This window comes from Dipodomys spectabilis, unplaced genomic scaffold (genome assembly GCF_019054845.1).
Source record: "Dipodomys spectabilis isolate Male_0828 unplaced genomic scaffold, ASM1905484v1 ptg000197l, whole genome shotgun sequence".
NCBI lineage: Eukaryota > Metazoa > Chordata > Mammalia > Rodentia > Heteromyidae > Dipodomys > Dipodomys spectabilis.
In genome coordinates this window covers 11,826,884-11,833,799 of record NW_024870874.1, presented here as the reverse complement: position 1 = coordinate 11,833,799, position 6,916 = coordinate 11,826,884, and the positions used below count along the sequence as shown (strand labels likewise).

General features: G+C 40.5%; 1 pseudogene; it reads left to right on the top strand.

Moving 5' to 3' along the window:
* The first annotated feature begins 360 nt into the window (after positions 1-360).
* Positions 361-995, top strand: LOC122121833 (annotated as a pseudogene).
* The last annotated feature ends 5,921 nt before the right edge of the window (positions 996-6,916 follow it).

The following is a 6,916-nucleotide window of genomic DNA, read 5'->3' as shown; positions in this document are numbered from 1 at the left end:
TTATGCTGTGGGGGAGGTACATACAAAGAAACAAAAAAAATCACATGGTACATTAAAATACGTTATAAACAATAGCAAGAAAGACAAAAAAATATTTGTGTCCCTATCTTGGGGTTCATTTCGCCTAATGTCATCTTATATGGTCCTATGTACATAGCTATTGACCTTTTCTACTTGTCCTAAAAACAAAATGCTTAAATAGGGACACAGGTTGACCCGTTGTAACGATGAGATGTACAAGACACTATGTCGAATACGAACCTTACATTGCAGTACCTTGAGCTCCACAGAGGCAGCGCAGGGGCAAGTGAGAGCCGGATGGGCACCGAGCGACTCTGCCTCGCGGAGGAAACACTAAACATGGGCAGAGGAGAGCCTAAGAAGCCGAGAGGCAAAATGTCACCATATGCATTCTCCGCGCAAACTTGCCGGGAGCAGCACAAGAAGAAGCACCCGGATGCTCCCGTCAACTTCTCAGAGCTTCCTAAGAAGTGTTCAGAGAGGTGGAAGACTATGTCTGCTAAAGAGAAAGGGAAATTTGAAGATATGGCCAAGGCAGACAAGGCCCGTTATGGAAGAGAAATGAAAACCTTCATCCCTCCTAAAGGGGAAACAAAAAAGAAGTTCAAGGATCCCAATGCACCCAAGAGACCTCCTTCGGCCTTCTTCTTGTTCTGTTCTGAGTATCGCCCTAAAATCAAAGGGGAACATCCTGGCCTGTCTACTGGTGATGTTGCAAGAGAAACTGGGAACCACACTGCCGCAGATGACAAGCAGCCTCATGAAAAGAAGGCTGCGAAGCTGAAGGAAAGACACGAAAAGGATATTGCTGCCTACCGAGCTAAAGGAAAGCCTGATGCAGCAAAAAAGGAGTGGTGAAGGCTGAAAAGAGCAAGAAGAAGGAAGAGGAGCAAGATGAGGAAGAAGAGGAGCAAGATGAGGAAGAAGAGGAGGAAGATGAAGAGGATGAGGATGAATAAGTTGGCTCTAGCGCAGTTTTTTTTTCCTTGTCTATAAAGCATTTAACCCCCTGCACACAACTCATTCCTTTTAAAGAAAAAAAAAAGAAATGTAAGGCTGTGTAAGATTTGTTTTTAAACTGTTCAGTGTCTTTTTTTGTATAGTTAACACACTACTGAATGTGTCTTTAGATAGTGCTGTCCTGGTGGTATTTTCAATAGCCACTAACCTTGCCTGGTGCAGTATGGGGGTGGTAAATTGGCATGGAAATTTAAAGCAGGCTCTTGATGGTGCACAGCACAAATTAGTTATATATGGGGACGGTAGTTTTTTCATTTTCAGTTGTCTGACGCAGCTTATACGAAATAATTCTTCTGTTAACTGAATACCACTCTATAATTGCAAAAAAAAAGAAGCTGCAGCTGTTTTGTTGACATTCTGAATGCTTCTAAGTAAATACAATTTTTTATTAAAAAAAAAAGGCAACGAACTTTACAACTTTGGTGGGGGAGGGTGGTTGTGGAGGTGGGAGGAAAGGGATGATAGGGGAAAAACAAAGGAGGAGGCAACAATGCTCCATAGGAAATATACTCATTACCTTGCTCATGTAACTGTAACCCCTCTGTACAGTATTTTTACAATAAAAATGTACAAAAAGAATAACTATTTTTTCTTTAAAATTTTGTAAGATCATGTTTTCCCAAGAAAATAGCAAATCATTTTATTTGGTTCAAGGTTACAATATAGTTGTTGAAAAAGTTTATGGAGTCCTTATTTGTTTAAGAAATGTACATTTGAGGTTCCGGGAAGATGGCGGAGGAGAAGCTGGAATCTGAACAAGCTCTTGCATAGAAAACAGTTTCAGAGATCCAGTCAACAGTCCTAAGCCAGAGAATCACACCAAGTGTGCCATCACAGGACAGAGAGTTAGTCAAGAGAGGGGAAGCCAAGCAGACACAACTGAGCGCTTGCCAGCAGCTGCCGCTGCGGCGGCAGGGTCGCCACGGCGACCACCGCCACGGGGGCACACCTGAGACACAGTCCAGGACGAAGGAGCCAGACGCAGCAGACGAGCGGATTCTACTCAACACCAGCAAGAACCGAAAAGGAGCGGACAACTTCATCCTGCACTTTGCAGACCAGAGACGACCCAGGATCCAAGACTCGGCGTGAGTAGAAGCCCGACTTCCTCACTCCTTCTCAGGGAGCCTAGGAGGGAAGGCCACCCCTCCCCCCCCAGCACCGGTGATCTCCATCTTGGATGGATACCGACAAAGCTAGGAGGAGCGGCTAGCTCCAGCTCAGGCCTTGGAATAAAACAAGTCATTTAGCAGGTCACAAGAACTTAACGGCGAAGTGACCTCACAGACTCAGTTCCATCCAGGGAAAAGTCACCCAGCTCAGGCGCCAGCCATTGGAGTGGCTCTCCTCACCGGGTAACCAGAGCCAGAGGCTGCCCCTCCCTCTAGCAGCCACCACAATCAATTGAAAAACAGAAACCCTGAGAATGGCTCCAGGCTGGGTGCTGTGAGTTTTTTTCACAAAATAGCCCCAGGGAAAAGCTACTGTTTGTTGAAAGGCCTCAACTCTACCCAGAACCTAGCCTCATCACTGCATCCCCCTCTTTTGTGATTCTCAAAGCAGATCACCCTCCCAGTAAACTAACCTGGGAGGGGGAATCTCAAAATCTTGGGTAAAGCAGAGCATTTTTCTGCCTGTTCCAACAAACTGACTTAAGAAACCAATCAAGCCACAGGACATCAAGCCGACTAGAGACTCCAACCACACTCTGGTTACAGACAAAAGGGAGATACAGGACTCTTCCCACCCCTCCCAAAAAAAAAAAAAAAAAAAATCAAAGAACTTTTTTTTTTTTTCTTCTTCTTCTTTTCTTTTTTCTTTTTTTGTTTTGTTTTTTTTTTTTTTTCGTCCTATGTTACCTTATATATATAAAAAAATTTTTTTTGCTTTTCTAAAACTTTTATTAATCTTTAATTTTTGCCTCTTCTGAAAAAATAATTGTTTTCCATTAACTTTTTTTTTTTTTCTTTCTCCTCTTACAATTTTTATTTTAGGAATACGTGAATGTGTGTTTTCCTTTCTTTTCTTGTCTTCTTTCTCTTTTTCTTTCATTCTTAATTATCTTTTTGTTTTTTGTCTAGCTCTACTGAATTTCTGATCATTTCTTCTCACTCTCCTATCCTTTCCATCTTTTCCTCTTTGTTCTTCTTTATATGACTCAACTCTTGTTCTGCACATCCTCAGATAAACCCGTAGTTAACCAGTAGACCCTATCCCCCATTGTGTACACACTTAATCCACAAACTTATTACTCAATTCAAAACCTCTGAGACTTAAATTCATTAATAGCAGTACTACCTCTTTATACCTATATAATATTTTAAGCATTTTTTAAAAGTTTTTCACATCTCCTCTATGTCCCTCCCTTTCTCTCAACATATTCATATTCCTCTATAAATAGATGGTCCTTTAATCTCTAAAATAACATTAATTTTTACGTTTCTTTTTTTTTTCTGGTCTCTTTTCATTCCCCTTTCCCTTTCTTCTTTTTCTCTCTCTCTCTACTTGCATCCTACCCAACCTATTTCCTGCATTGTGATTAGGACATAGTTAACTCTCCCTGTGCCTCCCCACACCAATCTATTCCTATTTTTTACCCACATCTCTCCCTAACCCTAATAATTTCTGGTTTTCCAAATTCTTCTCTGCGGTTCGAAGCCCTTTAACATATAGTTATTTGATGTCGAATAGATGTATCTGTTGAACTAGATTGTATCTGTAGACTATTGACTGTACAAATGCAAACTTTGGTTGATGGTTGCCTTAAGATAGTGTTCTAGCACAAAACTGGTGCTATCTTCATCTCAAATGGGCAGAGTAAGCCGGAAAAACACAAGAAAAATGGCAAATTCGGGTATCTCAATTCCCAATCTTGATAATCAGGGGTTAGAAGAGATAATGAATAATCCAGAGGAGAGTTCCCAAATAGCTCTACAAACACTGGTGGCAAACATGATAAATGAAAAGTTTGACAACGTACAAAGGACTCTGTATGAGCGTGATAGGGAGGGAGAAGAAGCATCCCAGAAGTTTATACAGGAATATCATAAGCGTGAGGAAGCCACTCAAAAACTGATACAGGATTTGCGTGAACAACTTGAGAATACTCAAAGAGAAAGGGAGGAATGGCGTGAGCAGGCTGAGAACACTCAAAGAGATCTGCAGGAATCCCATGAACGGGAGGAAGCTAATCAAAGAGTAATACAGGAATTGAGAGACCAGGTAGAGAACACACAAAGATCACTAAAGGCATTCATGGAATCCATTAACAAAGAGCTGAAGGAAGTCAGGGAGACCACAAAGGGAATGCTGAATGGAACCCAAGAGAAGGAATGGGAGCCCAAAGAAACCATAACCAATCAACTAAGTGATTTGAGGACAAACACTGAACACCAAATTAAGGAAGTAAAGAAACTCATACAAGACCTAAAACAGAGCTTCAACAAAGAACTTGAAGCCATCAAAGCTGACCAACTAGAAGGAAAAGAGATAAAAAACAAAGTAGAGAGTCTTGACAGCAGGTTAGACCATGCAGAAGATCGAATCTCAGGGATTGAAGACAGCCTAGATATTATAGAGAAAAAACATACAACCATCCAAGACAAGTCCAAGAAATATGATAGATCTATCCAACACCTGGAAGACACCATCAGAAGGCCTAATCTAAGGATAATGGGTGTAGAGGAGCACCTAGAAACAGAAGTTAATGGTCTAGGAAATTTGTTTAACAGGATCCTAGCAGAGAACTTCCCAAACATGCAAAAAGATAGGCCTGTCCAGATACAAGAAGCCTTTAGAACCCCAAATAGACCAGACCAGAATAGGACATCCCACCGCCACATTATAATCCACACAGGATCAACTCAGAACAAGGAAAAGATCCTTAAAGCTGTCAGAGAGAAAAGGGTAATCACTTATAAAGGGAAACCAATTAGAATCACCTCAGATTTCTCAGCAGAGACAATCAAAGCAAGAAGAGCCTGGAATGATGTATGCCATGCCCTAAAAACAAACAACTATCAACCAAGAATACTGTACCCAGCTAAACTCTCCTTCATAACTGAAGGCCAAATAAAAACCTTCCATAGCAAAGAAAAATTGAAACAATACATCTCCACCAAACCAGCCCTACAAAAGATTCTTAAAGATGTCCTACACATAGAAAACCAACAAGACCACAATAAAGGCCAAGAAACTGCACCCAAACTGAGAATCCAAGAACCATAGGAAGAACCCAGTTTTCGCAGCCCCCAAGAAGGTAGATAACATGGCAGGAACTCCCAAATACCTCTCAGTCCTATCTCTTAATGTTAACGGACTGAACTCTCCAATTAAGCGACATAGACTGTCTACTTGGATTAAAAAACAAGACCCTTCTATCTGCTGCCTGCAGGAATCACATCTTGCCCGTAAAAACAAACACATTTTCAATGTTAAAGGCTGGAACAAAATCTACCAAGCAAACGGACCGCATAAACAGGCGGGAGTTGCAATCCTAATATCAGATAAAATAGACTTCAAATTAAAATTCGTGAAAAGAGATAAAGAAGGTCGCTACATACTAATTAAAGGATCTCTCCTTCAGGAGGATATTACAATTCTAAATATCTATTCGCCAAACAATGGAGCACCCAAATTTATCAAAGAAACACTACTTTCCCTCAAATCCCATATAGATCCAAAGACATTAATTGTTGGGGATTTTAACACACCACTCTCCCCACTAGATAGATCAACTCGGCAAAAACTCAACAGAGAAACCGCAGATCTAAACAGCCGCATAGATCAACTAGACTTAACAGACATCTACCGAACATTTCACCCAGCAGCATCAGAATACACGTTTTTCTCAGCAGCACATGGAACGTTTTCTAAAATAGACCACATTTTAGGCTACAAAGCAAACTTGTCTAAATTCAGAAACATTGAAGTTATACCTTGCATTCTCTCTGACCACAAGGGAATAAAATTAGAACTCAACACCAAAAGCCACCAAAGAAAGTCCTGTATCACATGGCGGCTGAACAACACACTGCTGAATCATGAGTGGGTCATGGAAGAGATTAGAAAGGAAATTCAAATGTTCATGCTATTCAACAAAAATGAACACACAAAATACCAGCTCCTCTGGGACACAGCAAAGGCAGTACTCAGAGGCAAGTTTATAGCTCTGAGCTCCATCAACAAATTGGAGAGATCTGAAACTAACAATTTAATGACACATCTAAACCTCCTTGAAAAAGAGCAGCAAGATAAACCCCAATCCAGTAGACGGAAAGAAATAATCAAAATTAAATCAGAATTAAATGAATTAGAATCCAAAAAAACTATAGAAAGAATCAACAAAACAAAGAGTTGGTTCTTCGAAAAACTTAACAAAATTGACAGACCCTTAGCAAATCTTATCAGAAAAAGAAGAGAACACACCCAAATTAATAAACTCAGAGATGAGAATAGAAACATCACCACAGAAACAACCAAGATTCAGACCATTATAAGGGAATACTTCTCAAAACTTTATGCTAATAAGTTTGAGAACTTGACAGAAATGGACCTCTTCCTAGCAAATATTGACATGCCAAAACTAAACCAAGATGAGTTAAACTATCTTAACAGGCCCATATCAAGCATTGAAATAGAAACAGCAATAAGAGACCTCCCAGCTAAGAAAAGTCCAGGACCAGATGGTTTTACAGCGGAATTTTACAAGGCCTTCAAAGCAAAGCTCACACCAATTCTCCTCCAACTCTTCAATGAAATTGAAAGAGAAAGCTCACTACCGAACACATTCTATGAAGCCATCATAACCCTCATCCCAAAACCAGGCAGGGACTCATCAAAGAAAGAGAACTATAGACCCATTTCTTTGATGAAC